Genomic DNA, 17,056 nt, shown 5'->3' with positions numbered 1-17,056 from the left:
TGTTCCTATTGGAAATAAAATGAGAGAGAATCGACTAAGATGATTTTGTTATATACAATGGAGACCTCTTAGCGTACCAGTTAGAAAAAGTGATAGTATTATAATTAATAGGACTAGGAGATTCAGATGTAGACATGAAAGAATTTGATTAGAAACAATCAAGAAGGATTTGATAATATTTAACTTAACGGAGGAGATGTCGCATAATAGAATAGAATAGAAGAATATGATTCATGTAACCGACTCCAAGTAATTGAGAGAAAAACTTTGTTGTTGTTGTTGTAAGAAGACTAGCGTTAACATGAAATTAAATTCATTAAAAAGTTTCATGGTTGAGAGAAATCACGTTAAATATATAAAGTCATCCGAGGAAACATCAATCAAGCAGTCCAATATAACAGCCAATCAAAGCACTGAACTCATTCGCATTCCATCTAAAGCTGCGACCATCTTGGTCTCACTTTCTTGAAAACATTTGTCGCAAGCGTGTGGTCGGTGGTGGCCGGCCGACCGACGAACCAATCCAGTTCTACCAAATATAGCAAGAATTCAATATAAAAAAAAACTCCCAATATGATAAAAATAGAAAACAGGAAGAACTGAGTAACTTTTTTGGCGGGCCCGAAGCATGATCTCTCGTCCTCGAAGATTGAGATTTTGATTTGGTAGGTTGGATGTCACTCCCACGTGGACAAATAGGAGGCATAATAGCCCTTTGTAGGCCCTGTTGCATGGGCCCAAAAAGATTTGCGGCTTCACTCTATCATGCTCAACAAAGAAATAAATAACGATAGGAGCACATCCTCTACCACACTCCCAACCAAACCACCTCTCGCTACAGTGCACGGGACCCACATGAGATTTTAATTTTAAAATCTCATATGGGCCCCGTGCACTGTAACGAGAGAGGTGGTGTGGTTGGGAGTGTGGTAGAGGGTGTGCCCCTAGTGCCTCTCCAAAGAAATTGATACTCCGTGTCGTCAAAAGAAGAATAAAATAATAGGATTCTAATGTGTGGGAGCCTACCGAGAGAAAAGAGAGGAACAATTTTTAAAAATAACCCCATTTCTTTTTTTAATTTTTAAAATTAATATTTTTTTATTTATCAAAATCGATCCGTTTTTTGCCACGTCACTTTTCTAAATAGTCAGGGTTGCCAACCCTGACTATTTAAGACATAATTTTTTAGGGTTTAAAGCTTCTAATTGGGGGTTAACACCCTTCTAAATAGTCGGGGTTGGCAATCCCGACTGTTTAGGAAAGTGATTAGGCTGACGTGGCAAAAAACAGGTCGGTTTTGATAAATAAAAAAAATGATCGATTTTAAAAATTAAAAAACAAAATAGGGCTGTTTTGAAAAATTGTTTGAAAAGAGAGGGGACACTTTAGACACAGTTCAGAGAGACTTTGTTACGTTCGTATCGTTGTTATAGGTAATCAAACACGATCGCGATATAACTTTAATTAGATCCACAAGTGCAGTAGGACATCAAGCTAGGCTAGTAAAAATCATTGCGAACACAACATAGAATGATGTACACAATGTTGATCCGGTCGTGTTTTTTCTTTTTATCTTAGACCGAGATAATTAAAAAAGAAAAACAACAAAAATTTCCTTGTTAGATGTAGCATAACGGTACAGCTCCCAACTCCCTTTCCAACCACCGTCATACCTACATTTATAGCTCATGCCCGTACATCCACATGTATTTAGGGGGCATTTTATGTGGTAGCTTGCAACTAAGTCAATTTCGTCCACTTGCAACCGGATTGGCTCCGATTACATTTGCATGCAACTAAGTTAATTTCGTCCAGTTGCAAGTGTTTGTTTTGTTACAACTAAATATTACAGTCGTAACCACAGTCGCCAAACACCCTGCCAAGATTAATACGAATGTTATTCCCAAAAGAACTTGAGTGTTACAAAGGATAGGAAGAAAAAAATTGAAGTTATAGTACTCTTTTAGCTAAGTTCTTAGACATGAAACTAGAAAGAATTACCTCTAAATTTAAAAACTGCTGACATTTGGATTTAGTATCAAAGTCTAGCATACTGATTCTCTTTGCTTGGATAAATAAAAGGAGGCAAAGAAATCGGAATGAGGTTATGAAATGTACTGCGGATCCTTGCCAACTCAAATAAATGGGACGTCTCCTACCCAGTTTCCGGAAATTAATTTCTTTGACCGGCTCTTATTATTTGATAGGGACAGAAGAGAATAATTCCAACATCCAGCGTTTATACTTGAGGTCTGCTGCTTAACAAGTTTATGACTTTAGGGGGTGTTTGTTTCACTCATTTTGTGGAAAAGTTTCGAGAAAACAACTGACAATGACGTTATCGTAAATAATAGATTTCTGTAGATTTCTATAAACTATGTTTGGTTCCAAAAGAAATTATAGAAATATTTTATATAAAGTAGCGAAAAATGTACTATTTTATAGAAATCAATTTCCTCTCTAAATAGGTGGAGATTGTAAGTAAATCTGTCGCATATATTAAAAAATTAATTAAGTACACCAGTGTCATTCCCATGTGATTTTCCATGGGCATTGTTAGTAAGCTATTTTTATAAAGTGATATTCAACCAAACAAAAAATAATAATAATATATTTTCTATAAAGTTAGGAACTTTCTCATACTTTGAACCAAACAAAAAAATAGCAAAAAACAAAAAATATGATACTCTTTGAGTTCTATAAATTTTTTCTACAAATTTTATAGAAATACAAGGAAATTAAAATTTGAGTACTTTTTTTTCCTCTTTTTTATAGAAATTGAACAAAACAGCCCCTAATCAAAATTAAGGGATAGAAAAGTCCCATTAATTAATTATTTTTTAAAAATAAATAAATAAAAACAATTGTCACAATTTCGCCAAAAACATATACTAAAGGTCAAATCCATGTAAAATTTGAGAGGATAAGAGACCGAAAGCTGGTTGGTTTCACATGCAATGCTGGAGAATTCAAGTGTTCTCATGTGATATGAAGCCAAGCTATGGCTTTCAGAGGTCACCATTGATTAGAAAGACTTTAAAGTGGGATACCTTTTGGTATTTAATGCCAAAAGGATAAGAAAGAAGCTATGTACGGCTGACGGGGCCAACTATTCACACTCTCAAATAGTAACTTTGGGGGTGTGTGAGGACTAAATTGCCCTTCTCCCAAACCAAACCCTCTCAACATCGAAAGGGCATTTTCGGCAATCCAACTCCCAAAATTACTGTTTGGGAGTGGATATAGCAAACATGACGGCTGACCCCTTCCGACGTGAGCCTTCTCTTTGCCTCTTCCTATGGCTTGGAGAACAAAAATGATATTGTGCGCGGCGGGAAGCTTGACAACCAAACGGGCGTGCTTTGAGAACCAAATCAAACAAACACCGAGATAAAGGCCAAACAAATCAAAACAACGACACAAATCCAACCACAATAGTTTTACGTGGTTCAACAAATTGTCTACATCCAACCACAATAGTTTTACGTGGTTCAACAAATTGCCTACATCCACGGGACAAGAAAGGGATTAGGTTTTCACTAATAGAGAAGAAGAGTACAAACTGAGATTGCAAAACGCTCAAACCAATCAACTAATCTCACTAACAAATATCTTAATCTCTCCAAATAAACCCTCAAACAATTGCTCAGAAAAACTCTCCTTTTTCTGTGCTCCAAATATCCCCAACCAATCTCCAAACAAAGCCAAAGAAACCCTAATTCGTATGTTGGTATTTATAGTAAATACCAAACCCAAACTGAACAGGAAACCACTATTGGGCCTAACCCGTTACGCGGTTGACCGCCACGGTCGACCGCGACCAACAACAGAACCCAGAAATCCAATACAGAGTATGACGGTCGACCGCGCCAATCGACAGAGCCAAAGTCGACTACAGGGTACAGGCGGTAGACCGTGACGGTCGACCGCGACAAATCCAAAACACACCCTGAGCATGTGCACATTCGCGGTCGACCGACCTTGTGTCGCGGTCAGTAAATACCAAACCCAAACTGAACAGGAAACCACTATTGGGCCTAACCCGTTACGCGGTTGACCGCCACGGTCGACCGCGACCAACAACAGAACCCAGAAATCCAATACAGAGTATGACGGTCGACCGCGCCAATCGACAGAGCCAAAGTCGACTACAGGGTACAGGCGGTAGACCGCGACGGTCGACCGCGACGAATCCAAAATCACACCCTGAGCATGTGCACGTTCGTGGTCGATCGTCCTTGTGCCGCGGTCGACCGCACAGCTTCCAAACAGTTCCCCTGCGCTTCCAAAACCTGTTCTTCACCAAATTTCTCGCCGATTCTACAAATGATAGCATCAGAGGGCCGAAATCCTTCTTTCTTCTACTCACGATATTCTTTGAAGCGCATGGTTGTGGATAAAGCTAGAATTTGGTGGTATTCCTTGATTAGAATAGGTTTTTTTTTAGCATGTCTTCTTGTGGATAAAGTGAGGTTTATAAAGCATTTGGTGAAAGGAGAAAATTAATAGGAACATATTTAAGTACAGAAAACATGGAAATTAATCCGCGATTATGATTAAAATCACACTCTGAGCCTGTGACGTTCGCGCTCGACCGGCCTTGTGCCGCGCGATTGACCGCGCAGCTTCCAAACAGTTCCTCTACGCTTCCAAAACCTGTTCTTCACCAAATTTCTCACCGATTCTACAATTCTCCATCTCGGCGAAGTTTCTTTCAAAAACTAAGCTAACACCGACTAAAACAAATGCCTCACTTGCTGCTTCTCAATCCTCAACAAGTCGAGACCCAAACGGGAGTGTGAACACTCACCCAAACATCGATGTCTCTCACCAAATCGGTTGCATCAAAACTGACTGCCTACGTATCCTCTTGCCCAAGGAATCAAGCCTTCACGTAGTTCACCCAAACGGCCTCCAAAGGCCCTCAAACAAATAGAAAAATCTGCAACTCTTCATCAATATCATATGCATCCAAATCCAAATGATCCCCAATCTGTATCACCTCAGCTGGAATCCCAAACGATGCAGTATGATCTGGAGTATGTGGAGTAAACTCCACCCAACGTGGAGTAGCATCACCCTCCACCTGCTGTGATATCCAAACGACCTGATCAACACTCTCTACCTACTGAGAGTCAAAAATGACATTCCTGTTCAGAACAAAATCAGAAGCTCCCAAACGATAATCAAATGAGCCTCCGAATCCCAAACGCGCAATCAGATCAAATCTCACATCCTCGATGTGACCAAATACTGGGTAACCAAATATCCGACGCCAACCAAAATCTGAAGCAGCTTCAACAGATCCAAAAACTCCAAATGCAGTAGTTGGCAACCTATGCATAAGATGACCCAAACATGTCAAAGCCCACACACCAATACCAATGCTCGACATCAAACGCTGATCCTCCTCCAGCAAGGAACAACTCCCCAAATCTACCATCTCATCACGTCGTCTTAAAGTTTCTACACCAATGAAGTATCTCCAATTGCAGTGAGCTCGGCACAAATGTAGAAATAGGTCCCTCTTGTACCTCCTGCTAAAATCAGAATGAAGTACCTTCACCTTCTGCCAATACACTTCTTCAACTGTTGTTGACTACTAGAACTTCAAAACCAACGGGACTTGGTTGTAACCCATAAATGCTTAGTACAATCCCCAACATAGAAAACCAAAATACCAATTTACCTTCCAATGATGCCTCCTTGGAAGGCCCCTAAATGACGGAATGAACACCAAATAGAAGACCCCTCAATCATCGAATAGAAGTGCCAAACTCCACCTCGGTCTTCTTGCTCATACCAACGTGCTCAAAGGACTTCAATATGTAGGTCAATGGCACTTCTCAATAATCCAATGCACCGTATCAATAAACAAATATCCCAGCCTCAAATCCTTCTATCTCGGCCAACTATCTCAAAGCACCAACAAATAAAGAATAGATCCAAACTGATAAAAGAGAGAATTTTATTTCCAATTGAAACCCTAACAAGAGTCTCCAAATGATCTCACACCGCACGACGACAACGAGATCCACAAATAGGAAAAATCCCACCTTTATCTCCAAACGAAGCCCTCGAAGAGCCTCCAAAGTGATTTACTCCTCCAAATAGCCCAAGCGCTAACAAACCAATGCGGAACAAACAAAGAATAGATCCAAACTGAAAAAGATAGTGTCTTTACCAAAAAGATCCTACTTTTCTCACCAAACGAAGTCCTAACCGAACTTCCAAATTGATCTACTCCTCCAACCAAGGCAAAACCCTAGATCTGGAATCTAGAGCTCTGATACCAATTGTTGTGCATGGCGCGGAAGCGTGACAACCAAACGGGCGTGCTTCGAGAACCAAATCAAACAAACGTCGAGATAAATGCCAAACAAATCAAAACAATGTCACAAATCCAAACACAATAGTTTTACGTGGTTCGGCAAATTGCCTACATCCACGGGGCAAGAAGGGGATTGGGTTTTCACTAATAGAGAAGAAGAGTACAAACTGAGATTGCAAAACGCTCAAACCAATCAACTAATCTCACTAACAAATATCTTAATCTCTCCAAATAAATCATCAAACAATTGCTCAGAAAAACTCTCCTTTTTCTGTGCTCCAAATATCCCCAACCAATCTCCAAACAAAGCCAAAGAAACCCTAATTCGTATGTTGGTATTTATAGTAAATACCAAACCCAAACTGAACAGGAAACCACTATTGGGCCTAACCCGTTACGCGGTTGACCGCCACGGTCGACCGCGACCAACAACAGAACCCAGAAATCCAATACAGAGTATGACGGTCGACCGCGCCAATCGACAGAGCCAAAGTCGACTACAGGGTACAGGCGGTAGACCGCGACGGTCGACCGCGACGAATCCAAAATCACACCCTGAGCATGTGCACGTTCGTGGTCGATCGTCCTTGTGCCGCGGTCGACCGCACAGCTTCCAAACAGTTCCCCTGCGCTTCCAAAACCTGTTCTTCACCAAATTTCTCGCCGATTCTACAAATGATAGCATCAGAGGGCCGAAATCCTTCTTTCTTCTACTCACGATATTCTTTGAAGCGCATGGTTGTGGATAAAGCTAGAATTTGGTGGTATTCCTTGATTAGAATAGGTTTTTTTGAGCATGTCTTCTTGTGGATAAAGTGAGGTTTATAAAGCATTTGGTGAAAGGAGAAAATTAATAGGAACATATTTAAGTACAGAAAACATGGAAATTAATCCACGATTATGATTAAAATCAAGAGTTTATTATTATACGTGTAATAGATCTTCTTCAGCCAAATATCCTTATCAGTAAAACCACGTGAAGCGTAGTTGGAATGAATTTTATCTGCGCAATATTTGATTATTTGATTTATAACCGCGTTACATACTCCAATTATTGATTGCTTGATTGTTTAAGAAAGTCAAAAAGACTATGAAGCGTAGTTAACATCCACAATCAAACTGCTATTTCTAGAAGTACACCAAGTCATAAGGAAGTTACAACCGTAGGAAATTTAGTTTAGAAGATAAAAACCGAAAGTTGATTTCTTTCACATGTTTGTGGAAACTAGATTCAACAATTTTGATTTCGAGAAATGGAGTTTAAAGGACTTCCCGTGCTACAATGATACTTACTAACGTTTGGTCTTTAATGCGAGGCGTATACAGCATGGGACAGGTAGTGATATGAGAGCTTTTGTTGGTGAGTTTTTACTTATTAGGGCTTCAATTTTATTGCAACATTTAACTCTGGACAGAGGTCCCTATTATCAGGTGCCATGTGTCAGGTGCTACTATGTTGTGATGTCACACTTAGAGCTTCAATAGAGAGAGACTTTTTTAACCTTCTCTGGAATTTTTGTAAATATGTAATAGGATTTGAATTAAAAAGGACAAATTATATATATATATATATATATATATATATATATATATATATATATATATATATATATATATATATATATATATATATATATATATATATATATATATATATATATATATATATATATATATATATATATATATATATATATATATATATATATATATATATATATATATATATATATATATATATATATATATATATATATATATATATATATATATATATATATATATATATATATATATATATATATATATATATATATATATATATATATATATATATATATATATATATATATATATATATATATATATATATATATATATATATATATATATATATATATATATATATATATATATATATATATATATATATATATATATATATATATATATATATATATATATATATATATATATATATATATATATATATATATATATATATATATATAGAGAGAGAGAGAGAGAGAGAGAGAGAGAGAGAGAGAGAGAGAGTAAAACTTGTGTCAACTTAAGTGGACGTCCACTAAGTTTCTTACCCATTGATGATCACTTGATTGAGCTGCTTTGTGGATGATCCGCTCCGTTGAACTTGATCTACATATTCTAAAACCCCAACACACCAAATTTGGGTTGAATCCGTCATGGTTTGACCCTTCATCCACTCGTATCAATTTTAATGGTTTCAAATGAATAGAACTTTTTACATGGCTCGACGGAGGGTCAAACCACGACGGGTTCACCCCAAATTTGGTGTGTTGGGGTTTTAGAATATGTAGATCAAGTTTAACGGAGCGGATCATCCACAAAGCAGCTCAATCAAGTGATCATCAATGGGTAAGAAACTTAGTGGACGTCCACTTAAGTTGACACAAGTTGAAGAAGTGTATTGGCAGAAGGTGAAGAAGTCCACATAAGTTGAAGAAGTGTATTGGCAGAAGGTGAAGGGTTTGACCAGCGATCATTTTGTTGGAATCATGATATACAACGCAGCGGAAAAAGCATATCATGACTATTAATCAAAATTAATTGAATATTAGAAGAATACCTGAAACGCTTTCCGAATTTCTACAATAATCTGTCCCAAGATCAATCCGAAATAGCTTCCTCAAGAGAAAAAGCCTCCAATTGAAATCCACCCGTCACCGTAGAGGAGCAATACTGAGAGATAGGTTCTCAAAAATCTATTTCTTCATATTATCTTCATAAGATTTTCAATCTCTTTTCTTAACTTCTCATAAGTCTACACATGAACCCTATTTATAGGATTACACTAGTCTTAGAGATTTTAACTTTAAACAATTCATAATTATCTAGAACTCTATCCATAACAATTAAGGATAGAATAGATTTGTTCAAAAACTTTATCCATAACAATTAAGGATAGAAATAGAATTGTATTGCATGTATACCTCTTCTAATGACATTAGTGAGACCAATTGGGTCCCATATCAAGAACCAATTATTAATCAAATTAATAATTTTAATTTAACAATCAAATTCCTATCCGACCAACTGTTCAAAAAAGCTCTTCCATAATATGGGATTAAATAATATCTTGCATTCACTCCCTTCCAGTATCATTTATTTTAGGCAACTCTTTTAAGCAGGACAACTCACCTATTTGCTCATGCCTAAATTTGCAATTCCCATGAACATAAATAAAAATTATTTTGAAACATCAAAATATTTTATTTTTATAAGAAAGTAAAATTTTTAAAATATTTTTAAAACCACCTGCCGGCAGGAATTTAATAGCTTCATGAGAATGCATAATAAATTAACTCATCATAATGAGCATACTGGATCCTATCTAGACATCCATCATTTTCCTAAATGAAATTTAGCAACCCAATGTTTCAGGTTGTATAGCGCTTGCTAAACAAGCTTAACCATCACATCAAAGTATACTAAATTATCAAATCGAAAATGACAATATCATCAAGTCAAAGGGACCATGTAACAATTTGAATTCTCTATCTCTTAGGTGACTCATCCTAGAGAATTCAAATACGGTCTAGTGCTACACACATCATAATGCATGCTTATGACATACACCCGGAGAATCTCCATTCCCGATGGTTGAGACCCACCACCATATCTCATATATCGGTGTCATGCATAATAACCTGTTATAACAAAGTTATCATTTACTAGTTATAGGTTAAGCACAAATTTAAGAAATTTCTAAGTTAGATCATATCTCCAAGCAAGTGACCATCACAGTGCATGATCTAACAAAATAACTTCTAAGGATATATATAACAATTATGTAAATAATACCCAAATTATGTGCAACAATTAAATTTATTAACATTACAATATCATTACATAATTTATATTGGATGTTCAAGGGCAAATTATTATTACTATTCCAGCACTTTTTGGAGCAAGTAAACACTGAAAAGAAAAAATCAGAATGACCTTCAATTGGGGGCCAATTATCAAATCTTGCAAGTCTGGTTGGGAAATTAGTTTTTTTTAACTCAAACTTTAATTGTTTATGTTGAAAACTACCTGGCGCTTCTGTGTGATGATGCTCTATAAATGAATATCAAGTGATTAGGGTTTTCTTTAATCTTAGTCATACGATGATAGTTAAAGTTAAGAGTTTTTTCCCAGTACTTTCCATTTTGTCTATTATACGGCTCTATCCCTCTTTTTTATCCCTTTTTCCCTCCTATTTTGGGATTCTTTTTTGAATGGAATAATCAATGACTTCCTGATGGTATATACTTTTTTACTTTCTTTCTTATTATTACACATTTTCATTCAATTTTGCAATTACTGCAACCACTACTCTTTTTATATTGCTTGGAATGAGGATTTTTTTGGAAATTGGTGATTGTTAATGGGTACAAGAGTTGGATGTGGGAAATAGTAACGCGTATATCTGACCCCAGAAGATTTTGGATGAAATTATTTATGAAAATCTCAATGTTGTAGTAACTGATTTTATTGTTGTCCTGTATGCTTTATATTGAATTTTAAGAGGCTCTATGTGGCTATCTTTATTAGATGTTGATGCGTCCACAAAGATGAAGGTCTCAGTAGCTAATGCACCTGAGGGGTCAATGGATAATCATGGGAGTCCTTCCATAACGCCAGATAGAGATGAGGATAAGCTGATTCAAATTAGTCTGGCTCAAAACACAAACATGCAAGAAGAAGCTATTGACTGCTTGTAGTTGCAAAAATGGTAGAGCTTGGGTATGATTTTTTTTTCTTTTTTCTTTTTCTTTTTTAATAAAAAGTGTCATGCCTTTAGTAATGTGATATCATTTCCTTATCTGATTCAGGTGAGTGAGAAATTATACAAGTGGTGCACAGTAGTCGCATTTCCGAGCTTCAATTTGATTATCTTCATGGTGAACTAATTCTGTTGCATAAAGAGGAGCATAAACTTTCACGACTTCATGTACAAAAGGTTCTCCCTCTATTTCCTGATTCTTTTGTTATATTACTTTTTATATTGTTGCCTTACTCATGCTCTTTGTTTTTTTAAAGAGAAACAAAATCATGCTTTCTAAATTGAGATGAGGAGACAGAGTTTAGGTCAGTAACTTAGGATTTCTTTTTCCAAATCACTGAGGGATATCTGCAGTAAGGTATGCTATATACTTTTGGAATTTGCCTATGCTTTTGACTTCACTGCAGGATATTTGCTGTTTAATTTTGCATATTTATACTTTGTTATCTTGAATTCCATTTACAATTTCTCACAGAAACTATTACCTGCTTTTGTGATCAATTTTAAGAGCAGAGACAAAATAGTTTACTGAAAGAACATGTTTAACTCCGTGTGTGGCATATTATACATCTCATGAGGGATTCAGGTGTAAGGTAAAGTAACACGTATAAAAAATGCATCTCCGTTACGTTTAACTAAAAGTCTAAAAGTATAATGTCACCTATCTGGACTGACATTCTAGATCAAAGTATGATTGTATGTTCAGGTAACGTCCAATCTATGGACTCCCAACTTGACATCTTTACTCAGTTCTGAATTCTTTGACTTTCTTATGAATTCAACAGTAACATTGCTTACCAAGTTTTCCTTAAGGGGTTGTTTGATTCAAATTCTAAAAATATAGGATAATGAATCTGCATAAAAAAACAAAGGCCTAGCTTTATATAAATATCTTGGAATTTCTAATTTGGTGTTTGGTTCAATGAGGTTCTAGGAAAGCAAATCCTAAATTTGTAATCTCGAGATATGGAAAGCATATTACCTCCTTGTAATAAAAAATGTTGGACCAATGGTAATTAAGATGAAAGTAAAAGAAATATTAGTAGGTCATACATAATCTAACACATATAAGTTTGCTATAACCGTACATTACATGGACAATACCAGTTGTTGGTGCCATGGTTTGGTTATCTCACCATACTTTCATTAAATTAATCCCAGAAAGGTATGTATCTAATGAAATTATAGACCACATTAATTAAAGCTTGCTCACTGGGTAATAATTTATCACCAAAAATTTTATATATGGAGCAACTTCATGTTTGATTCTTGTTCAGGATATCCTGTAGGTATTCAAAGCCTTAAAGGCTCCCGAACTTTTTTTTTAGAAAACCTCTATTTGTTTAGATGAACAATCTGCATTCTTCTAAACAAATACTATATGTATACAGTGTATAATGTCTTTAATTTGTGCTATTCATGAAATTAGAATTTCAAAGATCCTATGACTTCAAGTATGGATATTATCCACCATAGGAAGTGCTTAAAGGTGAGAAAATTATTTTCAATTATTGCAATTATTGAGCTAACAAAACACCAAACTGCTTACCTAAGTTTGGACCAAAAAGTGAGTCAAACTAAGTTAAGTGGCCTATATAGGAAATTCCACAAGTTGATGGATTACCGTTACGATTAGTTTTGATCGTAATTAATATTAACTTTTCTTCATTTTCATGTAGTGCTTGGAGGTGTAGAGATTCAGGTTCATAGGAGAACCCATCTAGCAAGGTAATACTGAGCACAAGAAAATGTTTTAATTTCCTAAGTCATAAATAAATTCAGAACATTATACAGGTGAATTAATCAAACAATATTTTCTATAGAAAATAATTTTATATTTTCAAAGCAAACATTTAACAACTTCAATGGAGATTTAACAATGTTTTCTATCTTTGTTATCTTTCTAAAACATGAGTTCCTAAAAGTTTATGCATTGTAATTCTAGAAATAAGATTATTTTTAAACTCAGCTAACATAGCATCACATGACATGATTCAACAAAATGATTACATATGTGCATGGTTACATCGATTGTTTCACCAAAAATGAATCCACAAAATATCACTTGAGGTAGGAAAAATAAGCCCAAAAAGATACCAAGTTGCAAAACTAGCTAATCAAAAGATAGAGAGTCGGTACGCTTATCAAAACTTACATGACTGAAATTTGCACATATATTGCATCCAAGTTAGTCTAATTGCTATATTATCATTAAGAATACAGAAAAAGTTATGTAGCCAAGCATGTCGGGAAAACACACAGTATAGAGTGTGGAAAATGCTAAAGTTCTGGGTATAATGTCACCATGACATTTCCCAGTTATTTATCCCCAAATATTAACTACAGAAAAATAAAAATGGAGAAAATTGACCCCAAAAGAAGTTAGAAAAAGAAAATTGATGGATTGAAGATACAATTTGAATTTGGCTTTCTATTTTTACCAACATTTTAGACAATGTCTTTTTAAAAAATGCCTTTACATGTATGTGTGATTTTAGGTTTGAATTTGGGACCTTCGTTTGGTAAATTTTATATAGAATGCTAGTTTGCTGGATGAATAGTTTATAATATATAATATTTACTATTTCTCTAGAAGGAGCTTCAGTTAAAATAGTGGAATAAGATTTAAGAATGAAAAAAAGATGTTATTTTAAGATCTTGAATTCCAGAATAGTTATAGATTTGCATTATCTTATTGCAAATTGTATGTTTCATTCTCCTCTACAGTTCTAGCCTGATTTATGAAGTCTTTAAGCCTTCCATGATTGTAAATTTTAAATGATTTGATGATAATTGAGTAACTTCCTAGGCATTTAACTACTCTCTCTTGCTGACTCTCTATTTCATTATTATTATTTATTTCAAATCTCAATCTATAGTAACTTGCTATCTCCAATTATTGTGTGACTATATTGAAGGAACCATGCAGACTGCTAAGACAAAACACTAGGGAGGAAAAGATGTGATTTAGTTTTTTATTGATTTCTGTTGAGAGGGAGATGATAAGATATTCTATATCTTTCTATTCAAAATTGTCACAAGTGTTGACTTTTGTTACTAATAGGTTTACATTTATGAAGTTGTAATGAAATAAAAATATTTTTGATGGGCTGATGGCAGACTAAACATGATGAACATAGTGAGCTTGAAGTTGCACAAAACTACAACATAAACTTGATCATAACAGTGACATTGCCTTTTATGCATCTGTTTCATGTGAACCTATTACAAGTGATTGGGCATTAGGTCATGATATCCAGTAATGCTTTCTAAACATATTAGACGTATCATAGCTGGTACGTCGACTTTTCCATCATTTCCTTATTCATTTCGACATAAAGAAAAACTTCTTCAAGAGTATACACTAAAAGAAGCTGTCAGGTTCCCCTTAACTGATTTGCAACTCTAGAAATATTTTGAAGAAATGTTATTTCTTAGTTGTGGGGAAAACATCTTTTGTGCATGTAATATTTGTGCCATGATATATTTCTTATAAGCATTTAACTAACCTCTTTTCCAATTTTAAATTAGCAGTTAATTACAATTATAAAATAACATGTAAATCTCATTTGAGATAGTTTTCAATAATTGGCTATTGTTTTATGCTCAAAACATGTTCATTAAATTACTAATATATGTTACTTTCCTTTTCATGAAAAATAGAGCCAACGATACTTGTATTTACAGTTATGAGTATTGACTCAGTGGAAAGCAATTAATACCATATTACGCAAATGCTCAAGTATTCCAGCGAAGTCATGTGACTAAATGTATGATTTAGAACATATAGAATGAGACTTTTAATTGATTTCATGATAACAGTGGGCAACTTGTCTTATTACCAAATATAAGCTTCGTTGGTGACAATCATTCATAATAATAGCTGAAAGTTGAATAGTAGGATTACATGATGCAGGACAACCTACAATGACAATAATACTACACCATTTAACATTATTACTATGGCTGCTTTATTCTAAAATGTATCATCTTATTATTTTAGTTATTCTAAGGTCAAAGAAGTAGCCAAGAATGATGGAATCCCAATGATTAAGACAAAGAAGTAGCCAAGAATGATGGAATCCCAATGATTAAGAAGATTAAGTGGAATGTCCTGATGCCAAAAGTCATGCTTGCTGAGTTCAACAAATTTGTGAATGATTAAGAAGATTAAGTGGAATGTCCTGATGCCAAAAGTCATGCTTGCTGAGTTCAACAAATTTGTGTTGTACTAACTTGTAAAAATTTAGGCAATGACTTATTTTTAATATATAGGAGCATATTTGACAAAGTTTGTGCATATAACTATCATCTTCAGGTCTCATACTCATCAATATTAATGTATACAAATGCATAGATTGTACTAATACTATTATACCCGGCAGTGAAGCAGCTAAAATTTGACCAAACACCAACTTCAGACTGTATATGATATACATTCTTTCATCATTTATGTTTCGAAGTCATGTGAAGCTCTGTGACATGTCCACGCACAAGTTAGAGCTTGCTCATTATTCTACCTCTAAAAGACATCTTTTGCTTTTCTAACTCTTACCGTGATGGGATTTCTTTTTATGAACAAGTATGATTTCATATGAAAATGAGATTGTTAATACTGGTGACAGTGTGCTTCACATTTGTGTTTTCAGCGCATCCTTACGTTTTACTATCTAATCTATCAACATTATGAATTTTATGGAATTTTTGTGTTTTTAGTTATTAGGTGATGGGCCATGGTACTTTCTCGATGATGGTTGAGAGTTACTGGACTTGGAATATCTGCATTCCATTTTGTTAAGAATGCATATAGTACATATAGTATTGAAATACTCATTTGTTAGTCTTGATGGCTTATGTTAATTATGATGTGAAATTCTTTGCAATAATAAAAAATTTTCTGAGATTGCAGTAATCTACTATAAGCATGAAATATTGTTCATAACTTTTATAGTATCATATATCATCAGTCTAAAAGCTCAAAATTTGTTATTTTTAATGCTATTTATTGCGCAATTTTGTTATATTCGTTGCCTTTCGTTTGCTGATCATGCACAAAATTCGTCATGAATAGGATAATTAGAAAGAAGGGCTATTCTGCAATGCAATGATGGACCAATCTAATATCACTTGTCTCATATTGCTAAAAATATCTGGGTTTTTTCACTATTGTACCCTTAGGTCTTTCATATTTTGAAATTAGTCAGTCAAATATTAAAACTGTTTCAAATTAAGCGCTCTAATTACTACTTTTACTCAATGAACTAATTTCTAAATGAAACGAACTAAGGTTTAATCCGATTAGCAATTTCAATGATTTTAGGGACTGATTACAAATTTGAATGATTTAAGGTACCAAATATAAAAAATAAATACAATTTGAATGATTTGAGGGGCTAACTTGAAAATATGAAAGATATAAGGTAGTAATATTGAAAATAGCCAAATTTAGTAACCTAATACCAATTTGAATTTTAGGGAAAAGATTTGATGTGCTAATATGCATGATTCGTGTAACTCTAGAACCCAAAAGAAGCATTAGGATCACCCCCCCCCCTTTTCTCCTCTTTTCTATTAATTATTAAGATTTTATAATACAAAAGTCAATTTTTTTTAAACTGGAGCGCTAAAAGAAATTTCATTCATTGAAAAGTCACCATACTTATTTTGCTCGAACAAAAACACTTTTTATTTTGATCCCGAAGAAATAAAAAAGTTACATGCAATGCACATTCATAAAACATAATGTCATAAGTTTGAATTTACATCCACATCATCAAACATTATTTTTAGATATATTCTTGTGATAGTCTTTGATTGATCAATCACCTTGTAGATGCAACCAATGTACTATCGCCTAATTGATCCCTAAATATAATTTTATTATTCAAACATTGTGAATTTTTAGTTTATGTTCA

The 17,056-nt window shown here is 34.5% G+C and overlaps 1 long non-coding RNA gene across 1 annotated transcript; it reads left to right on the top strand.

The window, feature by feature from the left end:
* Positions 10,914 to 12,060, top strand: LOC109843460. The gene is made up of 3 exons (XR_002247687.1): positions 10,914 to 11,101; positions 11,191 to 11,318; positions 11,399 to 12,060. It is a non-coding gene; the product is annotated as an uncharacterized LOC109843460 (long non-coding RNA).

Source organism: Asparagus officinalis, chromosome 5 (genome assembly GCF_001876935.1).
Source record: "Asparagus officinalis chromosome 5, Aspof.V1, whole genome shotgun sequence".
NCBI classification, from domain to species: domain Eukaryota; kingdom Viridiplantae; phylum Streptophyta; class Magnoliopsida; order Asparagales; family Asparagaceae; genus Asparagus; species Asparagus officinalis.
This window is presented reverse-complemented; position numbering and strand designations above follow the sequence as displayed.